At 39.6% G+C, this 17,541-nt stretch overlaps 1 protein-coding gene across 1 annotated transcript in view; it reads right to left on the bottom strand.

The window, feature by feature from the left end:
• LIG4 (DNA ligase 4) overlaps nt 1-17,390 on the bottom strand; it is a 55,781-nt gene extending 38,391 nt beyond the window's left edge. The window contains exon 1 of the mRNA XM_053707789.1: nt 17,312-17,390. The gene's annotated coding sequence lies outside the window, so the exon portion shown is untranslated. The remainder of the gene's footprint in view (nt 1-17,311) is intronic.
• Between the last annotated feature and the right edge of the window lie 151 nt (nt 17,391-17,541).

The following is a 17,541-nucleotide window of genomic DNA, read 5'->3' as shown; positions in this document are numbered from 1 at the left end:
TCTCAACCAAACAAACTAGGAACAAGTCAAGAATTCAAAGACTTATGTAATCACCCTAGACATATACAAACCACGGAAGGGGGCTGCACTCTCAGACTGAACAGGGTACACATCCTATGACCCTGCAACATGCTCAGTCCTGGGTGCTCAATAGCACTCTCAGGAAGCTATGCTGTCCCGAGTTACAGGCAATTAACCCCTGACAAGTCTGGGTGCAACGTGTCTGGGGTTAACTGTCTGTGACTCTGGGGACAGCACAGCTTCCTGAGAGTGCTATTGAGCACCCAGGGCTGAGCTATTTGGTAGGTTTACTGTACCTTTAAGCTAAAGAACCAGATTTCTTGCCGGCTCAGGAGCAGCAATGCACTACTGGGAGCCTGCTGATGATTGGTGACCACACACACACACACACACACAGAGCAGATAGAAAAAACTGTCCATGACGCGCTAATGCATGAGGCTATGGAAGAAGTGCATCAGAGTGCTTGAGTCGGCAGCATATGGAGTGAGACAGTGAATGAGTAATTTATTGAACAGACCCACACACTCTATTTGGGAACTTTATTGCTGGCATTAGCTTTTATTTTCATACCGCCATACTGCCCAGCAAACTACTTGCTCCATTTATAATTCTGCATTCTGGTAACTGTAGATGCTTGCTATGCAGAAGCTACCGGTATATATTTTCAATATATAGACGCTTGGCCAGGGGTTTAATTGCATGCACAGTAGCGCCTCTCTCTCTCTCCTGCTTGTGTGTCCGCTTCAATTTATGTTTATGGGTTATTATGGCTATGCAAAATCATCACAAGAAATAGAGCCGGTGTCAGATAAGACTGATCTGACACCGGCTATATTTCTCGTGATGATTTTGCATAGCCATAATAACCCATAAACATAAATTGAAGCGGACACACAAGCAGGAGAGAGAGAGGCGCTACTGTGCATGCAATTAAAACACCTGGCCAAGCGTCTATATATTGAAAATATATACCGGTAGCTTCTGCATAGCAAGCATCTACAGTTACTAGCATGCAGAATTATAAATGGAGCCAAAATCAATTATAAGCCGCAGATAATGGATTGCAGTCAGAAGACTCCCGGTCCCGCCTCCAGCAAACGGAAGAAGTGAGAAACTAAAGTTAAAATGAAGCGTTTATTCAAGTACAGACTGTACTTGAATAAATGCTTCATTTTTAACTTTATATCACCAGTGACCAGGCGCAGGGTGAAGGTCCCATCTTGCTGGCTGCAGTCCTTCCCCTCAGCATTCTCTGCTTACTGGACTGGTAGTGTGACACTGTGCCTACTATCGGCACAGCGCGAGAAAAAGAGCCGGTCAGTGTATGTACTGTAACTACGGTAACTACTCTCTCTGTAATCTGTAAGCCGCAGCAGTGCACCAGCATAAGAAAAAAAATGAGTGGCTCCCGGTCCCGCCTCCAGCAAAGGGAAGAAACTACCGGTATATAAAGTTAAAAGGAAGCGTTTATTCAAGTACAGAGTGTACTTGAATAAACGCTTCTTTTTAACTTTATATACGGTAATTTGATGATTCTTCTTCCCTTTGCTGGAGGCGGGACCGGGAGCCACTCATTTTTTTCTTATGGTGGTGCACTGCTGCGGCTTACAGTTTGATATCAGTTTGATTACAGACAGAGAGTACACTGATCCCTCCTCTCTCCTCTCTCTCCTCCTCTCACTCCTTCCCTCTTCTCACTCCTCTCCCTCCTTCCCTTTCTCCCTCCCTTATCTCCCTCCCCAGCAGAATCTTAAATGCCTAGGGCAGCACAAAACCTAAATACGCCCCTGGTTAGGGTTATTAGGGATAGGGGTTTAGGGTTAGGATTTAGGGGTTAGCCCCCTCCCCTTGGCACATCAAGCATCAGGAAATAGAAATTATATTATAGATTTTTTTTCTTGTTTTCCTCCTCTAAAAACTAGGTGCGTCTTATGGAGCGAAAAATACGGTAGATAAAATTATATTAAATGTAATTTATCAACTCGCATTACAAAATTCTCATTTGGGGGGGCAAAAGGTTAAAATATATAAGGAAAAATAGCCACATTGTCCTTTTATACTTATGGTTGCCACCTGTCCCGAAATGCCCGGGGCAGCCCCAAAATAATAAGGTATGTCCCAGAATCCTCCCTTTCTATCTTATTTTGAGAGCATGCACAAGACGGGCTGACTATAGAAAGTGAAAATCGGTTGTGTAGCAGAGAGCTGCAGTGAAGCTACAGACGGTAAGCTGCAATTGGGAGTTCATTTTTCTAGCCTCATATTATTGTAGCCTGGCTTCGTATTGTTAACAAGCAGGTTTAGACTAGAGTATTCTCTGTGTCCAACTCTCTCCTAAAAAATTTCCGAGTGCAGTGTCAGCAATGTTAAACAGCACCTGTCCTTTTCTTTGAAGTGTCTATATGTTCACTTTGACGTTTGTGAGCTGAGGTGGTTGATTTATGACAACAAGTTTGTAAGAGTGGTACAAAATTATAATAATTCACTGAATGCCTGCTTTATAATAGTCTAGGTGATTACATAAGTCTGTGAACCCTGACTTGTTCCCAGTTTGTTAGATTGAGAGCTTGCATTTGTATGGCTGTATTAGGGACCCAGGATTGGAAGATACCTTGACGACCTGTCACTGATTGACCCAGTTGGCCAAATGCGATAACTAACTCTTCCAGTTTTGCTTTTAATCGTAGCCGAGAGCTTGTAAGCGAGTGCTGGGCTTTCTCTGTGTGCTGTATTAATTTATTTTGTCATTTTCCCTATGGGCCTTGCACCCAGGCTTGTCTGGGGTTAACTGCCTGTGACTTTGGAGACAGCACAGCTTCCTGAGAGTGCTAGTAAGAAATCCGGGTAATCCTAGGATACAGATCAGAGGAGACATCCCTAATTGAGAGACTGAAGACCCAACAAATGATCCAATTGGAAAAAGGAGGATAAGAAGATGGAGGAACCAAAGGAAGAGGAAAACAGAAGGACAATAATTGCTAATAGCTCCATTCCACAAATGTACTGCTCACATAAGGACACTTTTAAAGGCTATAGCGTTATTAATTTATTGAAGCACATTCTTACGTCTGATGAAAAGGAAATTTATGCTTACCTGATAAATGTATTTCTTTTACGATATGACGAGTCCACGGATTTCATTATTTCTTGTGGGATATCGCCTCCTGGTCAGCAGGAGGAGGCAAAGAGCTACAAAGAAGAGCTGTGTATATATATATATATATATATATATATATATATATATATATATATATATATATATATATATATATATATATATATATATATATATATATATATATATATATATATATATATATATATATATATATATATATATATCCCCTCCCTTCCCTCCCCCTCCAGTAATTCGACCGAAGTTAGGAAGCGAAAGGAAAGGCCAAGGAGCAGAGGTGACTGAAGTTAAACAAAAAATAAAAACCTGTCTTTATAAAAAATAACAGGGTGGGCCGTGGACTTGTCATATCATAAAATAAATAAATTTATCAGGTAAGCATAAATTTCCCTTTCTTTTACAAGATATGACGAGTCCACGGATTTCATCCTTGTGGGATACAATACCAGAGGGAGGAAGCGTTCTGTGAAACCCGCGTCAGGGGTCCAGCAGGAGCAGCTCTGTCTCTCCTGTCTGCCATTTTGAATGTGCTAACCTGAGTTACAAATAGAACTTATGCCTCAATAACTATATACAATCTTGGTACCCACCAACTTATAGCTAATATTTAAAAGTAATTCAGCCCTCGGATTGTAAGGGCTTAGCTTACTTAAGATAATTGGATGGTGGGTCCAGATATATTATTACTTGAAAAAAATTTGAGCATAATAGTACTCAATTATTAACTGGGATTAAGTGTTTTTAGCATTCTTTTCTGCTACCGAGTGAATGTATGTTCCTAATTTAAGTAATAAAGATTTAAAGTATGAATGATATGGAACCTTTTTTTAGAAAAATCTAAGTAATTTTTCAAATCTATCATTTAAATTGGAGTTTAAATTAACTGCACTTTGTGGAATTCTTTGCTACAAACTATATTGTAATCCCTGTACAATTAGTTTATCTAGTTGTTTAATTTGTGATTAATATTCTTGTTAGAAACAACCTTAGGAAGAAAACCAGGCTTGGTACGTAACACCACCTTATCAGCATGGAAAATAAGATAAGGAGAATCACATTGTAAAGCCGATTGGAGCAATTGGTCTAAACACAGGCCGGATTCTAGTCAAGGCCTGACAAAATGATTGAACATCTGGAACATCTGCCAGACGCTTGTGTAACAAAATAGACAAAGCAGAAATCTGTCCCTTTAAGGAACTTGCTGACAACCCTTTCTCCAATCCTTCTGGGAGAAAAGATAAAATCCTGGGAATCCTAACCCTACTCCATGAGTAGCCCTTGGATTTGCACCAATAAAGATATTTACACCATATCTTATGGTAAATCTTTCTAGTAACAGGCTTTCGTGCCTTAATCAAGGTATCAATGACCGCATCAGAGAACCCCCGCTTAGATAAAATCTGCTGAAGAAATTAGATTCGGATGAAGGAAGGGTCCCTGAATGAGAAGGTCCTGCCTCAATGGGAGCTTCCACGGCGCCAGAGAGGACATGTCCACCAGATCAGCATACCAAGTCCTGCGAGGCCATGCAGGAGCGATTAGAATCACCGAAGCCTTCTCCTGTTTGATCCGTGCAATCACCCGGGAAAGGAGAGCAAACGGTGGGAACACATAAACTAGGTTGAACGACCAAGGCACTGCCAAGGCATCAGTTTGGCCTGAGGGTCCCTGGACCTGGATCCGTACCTTGGGAGCTTGGCATTCTGCCGAGATGCCATCAGATCCACTTACGGGCAGCCCCACCTGAGAATCAGGGTAGCAGAGACATCCGGGTGGAGTTCCCATTCCCCCGGATGAAATGTCTGCCTGCTCAAAAAAATCCGCTGCCCAGTTGTCCACTCCTGGGATGTAGATTGCTGACAGATAACAAGAGTGAGCCTCCGCCCACCAAATTATCTTGGATATTTCTGTCATCGCTAAGGAACTCCTTGTTCCTCCCTGATTGATGTAAGCCACAGTCGTGCTGTTGTCCAACTGAAATCGGATGAATTTGGCCGAGGCCAATTGAGTCCAAGCTTGAAGCGCATTCAATATTGCTCTCAACTCCAGAATATTGATGGAAAGTAGAGACTCCGCTCGAGTTCACACTCCCTGAGCCTTCAGGGAATTCCAGACTGCACCCCATCCTATAAGACTGGCGTCTGTTGTCACTATCACCCATGAAGGTCTGCGGAAGCACGTCCCTTGGGACTGATGATCCAGCGACAACCACCAAAGAAGAGCGTCTCTCGTCTCCTGATCCAGATCTATCTGAGGAGACAAATCTGCATCATCTCCTTTCCACTGTCTGAGCATGCTCAGTTGTAGAGGTCTGAGATGAAACCGAGCAAACGGAATGATGTCCATTGCCGCCACCATCAATCAAATTACCTCCATGCACTGAGCCACTGATGGCCGAGGATTGGACTGAAGGGTTCGGCATGTATTCAGAATTTTTAACCTTCTGACTTCCGTCAAGAAGAATTTCATGAATATGGAATCTATTAGAGTTCCCAGGAAAGGAACCCTTGTCTGTGGAATTAGTGAACTCTTTTCTAGATTCACCTTCCACCCATGAGTCCTTAGGAAGGACAGAACTATGTCGGTATGAGAATTTGTCAGTTGGTAAGACGACGCCTGGATGAAAATATCGTCCAGATAAGGCGCCACTGCAATGCCCCGCGGTCTGAGAACCGCTAGCAAAGACCCTAGAACCTTCGTGAAGATCCTGGGTGCAGTGGCCAACCCAAAGGGAAGAGCCACGAACTGAAAATGTTTGTCCAGGAAGGCAAACCTTAGAAACTGGTGATGATCTCTGTGGATAGGAATGTGAAGATATGCATCCTTTAAGTACACGGTAGTCATATTGACCCTCCTGGATCAAAGGAAGAATTGTCAGAATCGTCTCCATCTTGAAGGATGGGACTCTGAGAAACTTGTTTAGACTCTTGAGATCTAAAATGGGTCTGAACGTTCCCTCTTTTTTGGGAACCACAAAAAGATATGAATAAAACCCCTGCCCCTGTATTGGAATGGGACAAATTACTCCCATAGTGGAGAGGTCTTTTACACAACTTAAAGGGACACTGTACCCAAATTTTTTCTTTTGTGATTCAGAAAGAGCATGCAATTTTAAGCAACTTTGTAATTTACTTATATTATCAATTTTTCTTTGTTCTCTTGCTATCATTATTTGAAAAAGAAGGCATCTAAGCTTTTTTTGGTTTCAGTACTCTGGACAGCACTTTTTTATTAGTGGATGAATTTATCCACCAATCAGCAAGGACAACCCAGGTTGTTCACCAAAAATGGGCCGGCATCTAAACTTACATTCTTGCATTTCAAATAAAGATAACAAGAGAATGAAGAAAATTTGATAATAGGAGTAAAATTAGAAAGTTGCTTAAAATTTCATGCTCAGTTTGAATCACGAAAGAATTTTTTTGGGTACAGTGTCCCTTTAAGAACGCCTCTTTTTTCACCTGGTCTACAGACAATCGTGAAAGAAGAAACCTTCCCCTTGGGAGGGAATTTTTAACTCCAGTTGATACCCCCACTGGGACACAATTTCTAGTGTCCAGGGATCCTGAACGTCTCTTATCCAAGCCTGGACAAAGAGAAAAAGTCTGCCCCCTACTAGATCCGGTCCCGGATCGGGGGCCATCCCTTCATGCTGTCTTGGGAGCAGCAGCAGGTTTCTTGGGTTGTTTACTTTTGTTCCAAGCCTGATTGGGTCTCCAGACAGGCTTGAACTGTGCAAAGTTCCCTTCCTGTTTAGTGGAAGAGGAAGAAAGGACTCCTTTGAAATTTCGAAAGGAACGAAAATTACTCTGTCTTCTTTGTTTGGACGTCTTATCCTGAGGTAGGAGATGACCCTTACCTCCCGTAATTCAGGCCTGAATAGAGTCTTTCCTTTGAAAGGGATAGCTAAATGCTTGAATTTAGAGGATACATCCGTAGACCAAGATTTCAACCATAAGGCTCTGCGTGCTACAATGGACAAACCTGCATTCTTAGCCGCCAACTTGGCAATCTGAAAGGCAGCGTCCGTAACAAAAGAATTGGCCAGCTTAAGGGCCTTGATTCTATCCAATATCTCTTCCAAAGGAGTCTCAGTCTTAAGAGACTCTTCTAGGGCATCAAACGAAAAGGCAGCCGCAGTTGTAACCGGTACAATGCAGGTCGTTGGTTGCAATAGAAACCCTTGATGAACAAACAGCTTCTTTAGAAGACCCTCCAACTTTTTATTCATAGGGTCCTTGAAAGCACAACTGTCCTCAATAGAAATAGTTGTACGCTTAGCTAGAGTAGAAATGGCTCCCTCCACCTTAGGAATCGTTTTCCAAACGTCAGGTAAAGGATACATTTTCTTAAATATAGGGGAAGGAGAGAACGGTATACCCGGTCTTTCCCATTCCTTGGTAATAATTTCCAAAATTCTTTTAGGTATCGGAACATCAGCATAAGTAGGGACCTCCAAATATCTGCCCATCTTACACAATTTCTCTGGAGGGACCACAATAGAGTCACAGTCGTCCAGAGTCAACAAAACCTCCCGCAATAACAGGCGAAGGTGTTCAAGCTTGAATCTAAAGGACATCACGTCCGAATCGGTCTTGGGTAATGCGCTACCTGAGTCAGACAGTTCTCCTTCCGACAGAACCTCCCTACCCCCCCCCCACCTTCAGAGTCCTGGGAGGGAACATTGTAGATCGCCATCAAGGAATCAGAAGCCGCATGGACTACCTGGGTCTCTATTCTACTAGGTTTACCCTGTAGTACTGGCAACTTAGATAACACTTCTGTAAGAGTTGAGGACATAACTGTAGCCATATCCTGCAGAGTGAATGACGCAGACACCGATGAAGAACATGGTGTCGCCTGCGTGGGCGTTATGGGCTGAGACACTTGGGGAGAGAATTGTGACTTATCCTGAACCTCATCAGTCTGAGCACAATCATTATTATCATCAGTTAAGAAAATGTGTTTCTTTACACTGTAATGCCCTAGTAATACATGACATGAGGGACAAATTGTAACAGGGGGTTCCACAATAGCATTTAGACACATAAGGCATGCACTTTGTTCATCCATTTTAATAAATTGAACAAGCAAATTTGACTCACTCACAGAGAAAATTTGATTGTAAAATAAATATGCTGAGTACTGTATCTTTAAGAACTCAATTCACACATCTTATACCGTTTTTTGTCAGTTAAAAAAATAAAATATGTTGAGTACTGTATCTATAAGGGAGAAACTATCTAAGTTCCCCTTCCCTTCTTAAACCGTTTTTTATTTGGAAAATAACCCACAAGTAAGCTTTTTGACACAGATTGCGCTGAAAATAAAGACCTCGTCACCTCGCCGCAGCTCTGCTGCGGCTCCTACCTGTTCCTATGACCGATTATTACAAGCCTTGCGCATCAAGAATCGTCTGTCCAAATCAGGCTTAGCAGGCTTAGAGGCCGAGAAGAGAAACTGTTAACCACAACAATGACTGCGCTATGAAAGCGTGCAAAGTCCTAAGCTCCGCCCCTCTTGGGCGTAATTTCAACACACTATTCTTTTTAACACTAGAAACAAATCCGCCATTTACCGGAGGCTAGTATGATTATACGCACTCCGAAACTGTCTTAAAGTACAAATGCATTGTTCATTAGTCCATTGTGCTATCCCCTGCATCAGCCAGCCCCAGAGGAGAACCCCACACAGAATGTCCCAGCGCTTCAAGGCACACACTGAAACGCCCGAATGTCTGGTTAAACACATAGCTCCCAGCGTCTAACTCTTTAAAGGGACAGTCTACCATAAAATTGTTATTGTTTTAAAAGATAGATAATCCCTTTATTACCCATTCCCCAGTTTTGCATAACCAACACAGTTATAATAGTATACTTTTTACCTCTGTGATTACCTTGTATCTAGGAACCTTCTTCCAGCCCCCTGATCACATGACTGACTGCTTATTATCTATTGTCTTAAATTTAGCATTGGTTTGTGCTAAATCTTAAATAACCCCCTGTGCCTGAACACAGTGTTATCTATATGGCCCACATGTACTTTCTGTCTCTTTGTGTTGAAAAGAGATTTAAAAAGCAAGTGATAAGAGGCAGCCCTCAAAGGCTTAGAAATTAGCATATGAGTCTGCCTATGTTTAGTTTAAACTAAGAATACCAAGAGAAAAAAGCAAATTTGATGATAAAAGTAAATTGGAAAGTTGATTAAAATTAAAAGTCCTATCTGAATAATGAAAGTTTAATGTATACTAGACTGTCCCTTTAATAAAACATTGTCATCTTTGTACTCGCATCCCAGCGCTTCTAGGTAGTAGACTGCTAGAGTGTCTGATTCTGTCACTATCTACTTAACTGTCCAAAGCATAGTGAACATACAGTCCATCTGAGAATATGTTTCTGTGTCCCAGAATAAAAGAACTGCCCTTACCTTCATGCTGAGGAACAGCATGACAACTTCACAGTATCAAGGAGGTCCACTTTTCCTCCTGAGGTCCTGTGAAACAGAGAAGTCTTAGTTAAGAATTTCCAAGACCATGTACAGCAAACGCAGCACAATCCTGGGAGGCACAGTGGAGACAAAAATCCACCAGTTCCCACAGTCTAAAAAGACTACTTGAAGCTGCTCTGCAATAAAATAGTACACTTTGGCACCATTTAAAAACAAAAAACTGTTGATTGAAGAATCTAAACTAAACACCTCTCTTTACCTCTTCCTATCACTACTATCACTAACACACGCAAAGAGAATGACCGGGGGGGGGGGAATATATATATATATATATATATATATATATACATACACAGCTTTGCTGTGGAGCTCTTTGCCTCCTCCTGCTGACCAGGAGGCATATCCCACAAGCAAGGATGAAATCCGTGGACTAGTCATATCTTGTAAAAGAAAATAGAACATTAGCCAAAGGATTGGGGTTTGCCCCCACATCTATTTTTTCAAGTTTTAACACTTTGCTTGATATTAACAAATTTGTGAGAAAATTGTCTCAAACATTTATTTTCCCTCACCAAAGGTCTAGGTGAAGATTCCACAGATACATTTGAGTCAATTGAGGGTGGTGCTTTGAATCATTTGGACAGGACAAATTTACCTTTCAGTGAGGCTTATACAGTGGTGAGAGAACAGAAACCTTTCCTTGTGAAATAACGAAACCAAAGAAATCAGGGTCGGATTTTTATCCAGTTCACTTTAGGGGGCCCCTTAGAAATACCTACAAAAGAATGGTTCAAGACATTCTTAAGTTGGAAAGCAGTCTTAACACTGATGCTGTCCCCCACAATCTAAGTTATAAAGAACGAAAGGCTATTAAGTCCCTGCGAGACAATGAACACATAGTCATTAGAAACTCAGATAAGGGGTGCAGCATTGTTATTTTAGACAAAGAGTATTTTTCTCAAGCTAATAAGCAGTTATCTGACATTAAGATTTACCAGAAACTTATGTTTAATCCAACAATGAAATACAAGAAAGAGCTTAGTTCCCCTTGTATTGGAGGGGATACATTTGGAGGTTTTCAGAGAATCTGATATAGATAGATTGATCCCACAAAATCCACTAATTCCTATCTTTTACCATATCCCCATGGTTCACAAGGACTTACTACACCCTCCCAGAAGACCTATTGTCTCTGGTGTGGGGTCATTGTTTGAGCCTTTGGGGGCATGGTTAGATAGTGTTCTGCAGTCACTGGCCACTAAACAATTGTCATATTTAATAGATAGTTCACCATGCCGGAAGGGGCAGAGCGTCACGGTGGCAGCTTGCAGCAGTGCTCTGTTTGGGAAAGAGCGTGGAAGGGCCCCTGAATTCCGAGGAGTGATCAACAAGCTGACCGTTTTAGGCAATTCATGCCTGGTAACCACGACTGAGGTGGGAAGCTTGGGGCTAGAAGGAAAGTCCAAAATCCGGCCGGTGGAGAGAGGCGTTTTTTCTTTTTGACCCGTTGCCTGGGTCAGCCCTTGAACCTGTTTGCAGGGACACAACTAACTGGGAGCAGTGGATATAAGATACAGAGGCTGATACATTTAAAAAGTTGCGGTTACACTCAAGAAGGTGCGGTGTATGCTGTCCATAAACAACAAAAGTCCAAGGTGAATGGGGAACGAAGAGTGGGCGGTGAGAACTAGGCCTGTGGGAATCACGGTGTATATATCTCCAAAAAGCCCAGAGTAAAGAGCACAAAGATTGTAATATTTACGGTGTCCCCTCTCATGAAGAACAGTGCTAGTAAATAGTGTGATTCACTGGTGACGCAACCCTCTGTTCTTGTATTAAAAAGACGCTACAATTTTAGCTTATTTTTATGAATCTATGCCCCCCAGTTGGACATCCTTTAAGTCACATTGGTGTCAAAGGGTAACAAAGGACAGAGCTTGTTATTTGACACTTTAAGCAAAGAGAGAAGATAAACATTATTGTGATAAAAGTAATTCAAGAAGATGGCCATTTTTTTTTAATTTTTTTTTTTTTTTAAAAGGGGACATTTTTTAGTCCAACATTGGAAGTACAATATAGCAAAACGTCTTTATAATGCTCTGTAGGAATATGTTAAAAGTTGATTTTTATGAGGTTAACAGAGGCTGCTAGGGGAGCAATCCAAGTAGTAAATTTATTTGTAAATTCAGCTATATTGAATAAGCTCATACCAGAGTGCTCCCATCAGTGTTTACTCTTTCCCTGCTTATCTTATTTGTTATTTTCTGGTTAAGTATTGTCGGTAACAAAGTTAAGATATATTTTGTGAAGCAGGGGGGAAATTACCTCTTAGTAGAATATAGCCTGTATAATTTTATATTTATAATTGATCTCTGTGAGGTTAACAAAGGTGGTTAGTGAAGCAATTTAAAGCAGCAAAGCTATTTATAAATCTAGCTATATTGAATGAGATCGCACTAGAGTACTCCCATCAGTGTTTATCCTTTTCCTGTCTATGTTATTTGCTCTTTTTTGGTAGTATTGTCGGTATATTGTGTAAAGCAGAGGGCAAATGACCTTTTAGCAAAATATAGCCTCTATAATTTTGCACCTATAATACCCTGTATATTTCTATAGCAGAATATAGCCTGTATAAATTATATATATATATATATATATATATATATATATATATATATATATATATATATATAGGTCCACAGAGAGTTTCCAAAGCATCAGAGGGATCTCATTGTTAAAAGGTATCAGTCAGGAGAAGGGGACAAAAGAATTTCCAAGGCATGAAAGACAGTGAAGACAGTCATCATCAAGTGGAGAAAATTATGGCACAACAGTGACATTACCAAGAACTGGATGTCCCTCCAAAATTGATGAAAAGACGAGAAGAAACTGGTCTGGGAGGCTACCAAGAGGCCTACAGCAACATTAAAGGAGCTGCAGAAATATCTGGCAAGTACTGGCTGTGTGGTACATGTGACAACAATCTCCCGTATTCTTTATATGTCTGGGCTATGGGGTAGAGTGGCAAGACGAAAGAAAAACATCCAAGCCAGGCTACATTTTGCAACAACACATCTGAAGTCTCCCAAAAGCATGTGGGAAAAGGTGTTCTGGTCTGATGAAACCAAGGTTGAACTATTTGGCCATAATTCCAAAAGATATGTTTGGCGCAAAAACAAAACTCTGCACATCACCAAAAGAACACCATACCCGCATGGTGGTAACAGCATCATGCTTGGGGGCTGTTTTTCTTCAGCTGGAACTGGGGCCTTAGTTAAGCTAGAGGGAATTATGAATGTTCCAAATACCAGTCAATATTGGCACAAAACCTTCAGGCTTCTGCTAGAAAGCTGAACATGAAGAGGAACTTCATCTTTCAGCATGACAACGACCCAAAGCATACATCCAAATCAACAAAGGAATGGCTTCACTAGAAGATTAAAGTTTTGGAATGGCCCAGCCAGAGCCCAGACCTGAATCCAATTGAAAATTTGTGGGGTGATCTTACGTGAGCTGTGCACAGGAGATGCCCTCGCAATCTGACAGATTTGGAGTGTTTTTGCAAAGAAGAGTGGGCAAATCTTGCCAAGTCTTAATGTGCCATGCTGATAGACTCATATCCAAAAGACTGAGTGCTGTAATAAAATCAAAAGGTGCTTCAACAAAGTACCTTAGTGCACACTTATGCAACCATATTTTATTTTTATATTTTTTCTTCCCTAAAAGATTTCAGTTTGTTTTTCAATTGAGTTGTACAGTTTATAGGTCACATTAAAGATGGAAAAAGTTCTGAAATGATTTATCTTTGTCTCATTTTTTTACATCACAGAAAACTCACATTTTAACAGGGGTGTGTAGACTTTTTATATCCACTGTATCTCTTCTCTGCCTATGCTACCTGCTCTTTTCTGGTAAAAGTATTGTGTGTAACAATAAGATATATTGTGTAAAGCAGGGAAAAATACCCATTGGTGCAATAAGGGTATTACACATATAGGAGGAATATAAGCAAACTAAAATTCTGAACTGTCGGTAAGGTTAGAGACAGTTCTGAATATACTCTTTCCCTAAGAGGGATATTTGATTAAAGCTGATTATAAGGCATTGCCACTTTAACATTGCATGGTGTATATCTTAAATTATTTTTTTCACATGTTTCTTTTTCCTTTTCACAACACTTACACATAAGGCCCACGTTTAGGTCCGAGTCCTTTATCTATTATTTTTTTACAAACACTTATGGAAAAATTTGTCACAGTTAAAAACAGGTCACCATCAATGCCGCCCAAAGGGAAAGATAAGAAAAATCTTAAAAGAAACAGTTTGGAAACAGCTAATGAAAGCTCAACAGAGATAACCATCATAAATATGCACCCTATAGAGTATCAGGATCTGGTAAAACAGATCTCTGACATTATGATACCACAATGTGAGCAGGTTAAAAAAGAAATATTAGAGCTAGCGTTAGAAGTAAAGCAATTTTCAGTTAGACTCCTCGAAGCGGAAAGGTGTGTGTGGGAGGCTCTAAGGCAGAACATAGAGTGATCTGAGATGTCATCGCAGAAAATGCAGCATGTCTGCAGAAAGAACAGGAACTGTTAGCACTTTAACTTTTCAGCGCTGCTCCACATTAGGCTGTTCTTTTTAAACAAAGCTGTTCTGTGGCTGCATTGTATAAGTTTCCCTTAAAGGGACAGTCTACAGCAGAATTTTTATTGTTTTAAAATATAGATAATCCCTTTATTACCCTTTCCCCAGTTTTGCATAACCAACACAGTTATTAATATATTTTTAACCTCTGTGATTATCTTGTATCTAAGCCTCTGCAAACTGCCCCTTTTTCAGTTCTTTTGACAGACTTGCAGTCTAGCCAATCAGTGCCTGCTCCCAGATAACTTCTCGTGCACGAGCACAGTGTTATCTAAATGAAATACGTGAACTAACATCCTCTAGTGGTGAAAAACTGTTAAAATGCAATCTGAAAGAGGTGGGCTTCAAGGTTTAAGAAATTAGCATATGAACCTCCTAGGTTAAGCTTTCAACTAAGAATACCAAGAGAACAAAGCAAAATTGGTGATAAAAGTAAATTGGAAAATTGTTTAAAATTACATGCTCTATCTGAATCATGAAAGTTTATTTTGGCCTAGACTGTCCCTTTAACACGGTGCATCCAGAGCAAAGTGCTGTTTGAAGACAACAGTCAAATATGCAGTAGTGCTGCAAAGCTGCATTGCATTGATTGTTTGGCGCTCAGATTTTTGCAAGCTCGTTCCCTAGCTTTTCACAGTCTGCAAAGCTGTTTTTCTCTGACTGTAAGATGTTCGTATGAGAAATGAACCTTTTTATTACCACATTTCTGTTAGACTAAGAAAAAAGGAAACAAAATAATTCAAGAGACATTTTTACAATTACTTTTTTTGTCTGCAGATAATTTGCAATGCAATTTTCAACTACTGCACTAGATTATAAAACTTTAAATATTGCTTTATTCTCCATTTAACCAACACATTGCAATTGATCTGGTGCTTTAGTGTAACTGACAAATTTACAATTTTATTTTATTTAAAAATGACCTGCAGAAAAATTTCACTAAAGAAATCTCATTGCAGAAAGTGAAAAAAGTTCTGCCTCTGGGGGGGTGTGTATGTGTTGTACATCCTTACCATAACAACTGAACAAAAAAAAGTTAAAGGGATATGGAAATCAATGTTTGTATTTCATGATTTAGATAAAGACTGCATAAAAAAAAAAAAAGTTTCTAATTTACTTCTATTATCAAGTTTTATTTGTTCTCTTGGTACCTTTTGTTTAAAATCTGGGATGTATGCTTCAAATCCGGACCATTTCAGGAGCACTATATAGCAGCAGTTTTGCAAGAATGTTATCCATTTGCAAGAGCACTAGATTGCAGCACTATTTCATGCTATGTAGTGCTCTCTTCAACAAAGAATGTCATGAGAATGAAGCAAATTTGATAATAGAAATTGGAAACTGTTTTAACATGGTATGCTCTGTCTGAATCACAAAATACGTTCTTGGGGTTTCATATCCTTTTAAGTGTTTGGGCTATGTGTTTTCTAGATATTAAGGGGACAATCAACACCAGAATTTTTATTGTTTAAAAAGAAATATAAACCCTTTATTACCCATTCCCTAGTTTTGCATAACCAAGTTATATTAGTATATTTTTTACCTCTGTGATTACATTGTATCAAAGCCTCTCAAGATTGACCCCTTATTTCAGTTCTTTTGACAGACTTGCATTTTAGCCAATCAGTGGTGACTCCTAAGTAACTCCACGGGCATAAAAACAGTTATCTATATGGCACGCATTAACTAACGCCCTCTAGTTGTGGAAAAAACGTAAAAATGCATTCAGATAAGAGGCGACCTTCAAGGACTACAAAATTAGCATATGAGCCTACCTAGGTTTAGCTTTCAACTAAGAATACCAAGAGAAAAAAAAAGCAAAATTGATAAATGTAAATTGTTAAGTTGTTTAAAATGGCATGCCCTATCTGAATCATGAAAGTTTATTTTTGCCTTAACTGTTACTTTAAATAACGACAAACTATTGTTGGGGCAAAAACTAATTTAAATTCCTTCTTTTTATGTAATTGATTCACATTTTATATAGTTACCTAATTCTTTAATAAATCAGCACACCCAGTCGCCCACTACGAAATTAGCATATGAGCCTACCTAGGTTTAGCTTTTAACTAAGAATACCAAGAGAAAAAAAAGCAAAATTGATAAATGTAAATTGGAAAGTTGTTTAAAATGGCATGCCCTATCTGAATCATGAAAGTTGATTTTTGCCTAGACTGTCACTTTAAATAACCTGTCAAGCCCTGGTATATAAATTATTGCTTTAAACTATGGAATGACTTTCTTTTTTTGCATGGGATAGTTTTGAAAGGTTTAAGGTCCTACCTCAAAGTTTAACCTGGGTTGCTGTGGTTTATATTGCTCTCTAATCTAAGTAAAGATGTTGGTCACTACAGTGTTCATCAATACATGATATAATTTCTGTGTAAATGTGTGTTATGGTGTAACGTTCACATATGAGTACACATCCATACCACGCTCCTTCAAAAAGTGTCCAGGAAATGACTAGGGAAAAAGGTAGCAAACCTATTAATACTGTCCATTTAAATGAGAGGAAAAAATGTAATCACCATATCAATTTATTTTCCGTTAAATGGACTGAATAGAAATAATGCATAAAACAAGTATAATTGTTAAGAGCACATAATCGCTCAACTAGACAAGTTATAAAATGTACAAATTATGCTTGTTACTTAGAAAATATAGAAGCAACAGGCTCTAGTCTAAGTCTAACAAAATCACTAATTTCAGTTTAGCTTAAAATTTAAAAATATATATCTCCCTTAGCTGTGTAACTAGTTTTATTGGACAAGTTTATGTTGGGGTAGTTAAAATCCCCCATAATTACAGCACTGTTACTAATAACAGCCTTTCATATTTGCTTTAGTATTTGAGTTTCCTCCATGTCACTAATGTTGGGGGGCTTGTAGCATGTTACTAGTAATAGTTTAAACAAGAAACCACTAATGACATGAAAGTTTTTGGCAGGGGATTACTATTGAATACTGCAGCATATGCGACAGTACAAAAATAAGAGCAACACTGGTTGAAGGGTAAATTATTATAATTATACATATCAGTGCTAATACCCCTCTCACCGTCTGTCAGGTACCCCCTTCAGTATCGGTCGAACTCTGGCAGCACGTATCTATTCCTTCCTGACTCGTTGGATAAACCTCATCACTGAGAGACGTTGCTTTACTAAACTGATTGCCATATCATTTTCACGCGACTGAGTCTATCGCCATTTTAGATCCTGGAAAAATGCAGTTTAGCCTTTATTATTTACAAATGATAAGTGAATCGGTATCAGGAAAATCAAATTTGT

Source organism: Bombina bombina, chromosome 3 (assembly GCF_027579735.1).
Source record: "Bombina bombina isolate aBomBom1 chromosome 3, aBomBom1.pri, whole genome shotgun sequence".
Taxonomy (NCBI): domain Eukaryota; kingdom Metazoa; phylum Chordata; class Amphibia; order Anura; family Bombinatoridae; genus Bombina; species Bombina bombina.
This window is presented reverse-complemented; position numbering and strand designations above follow the sequence as displayed.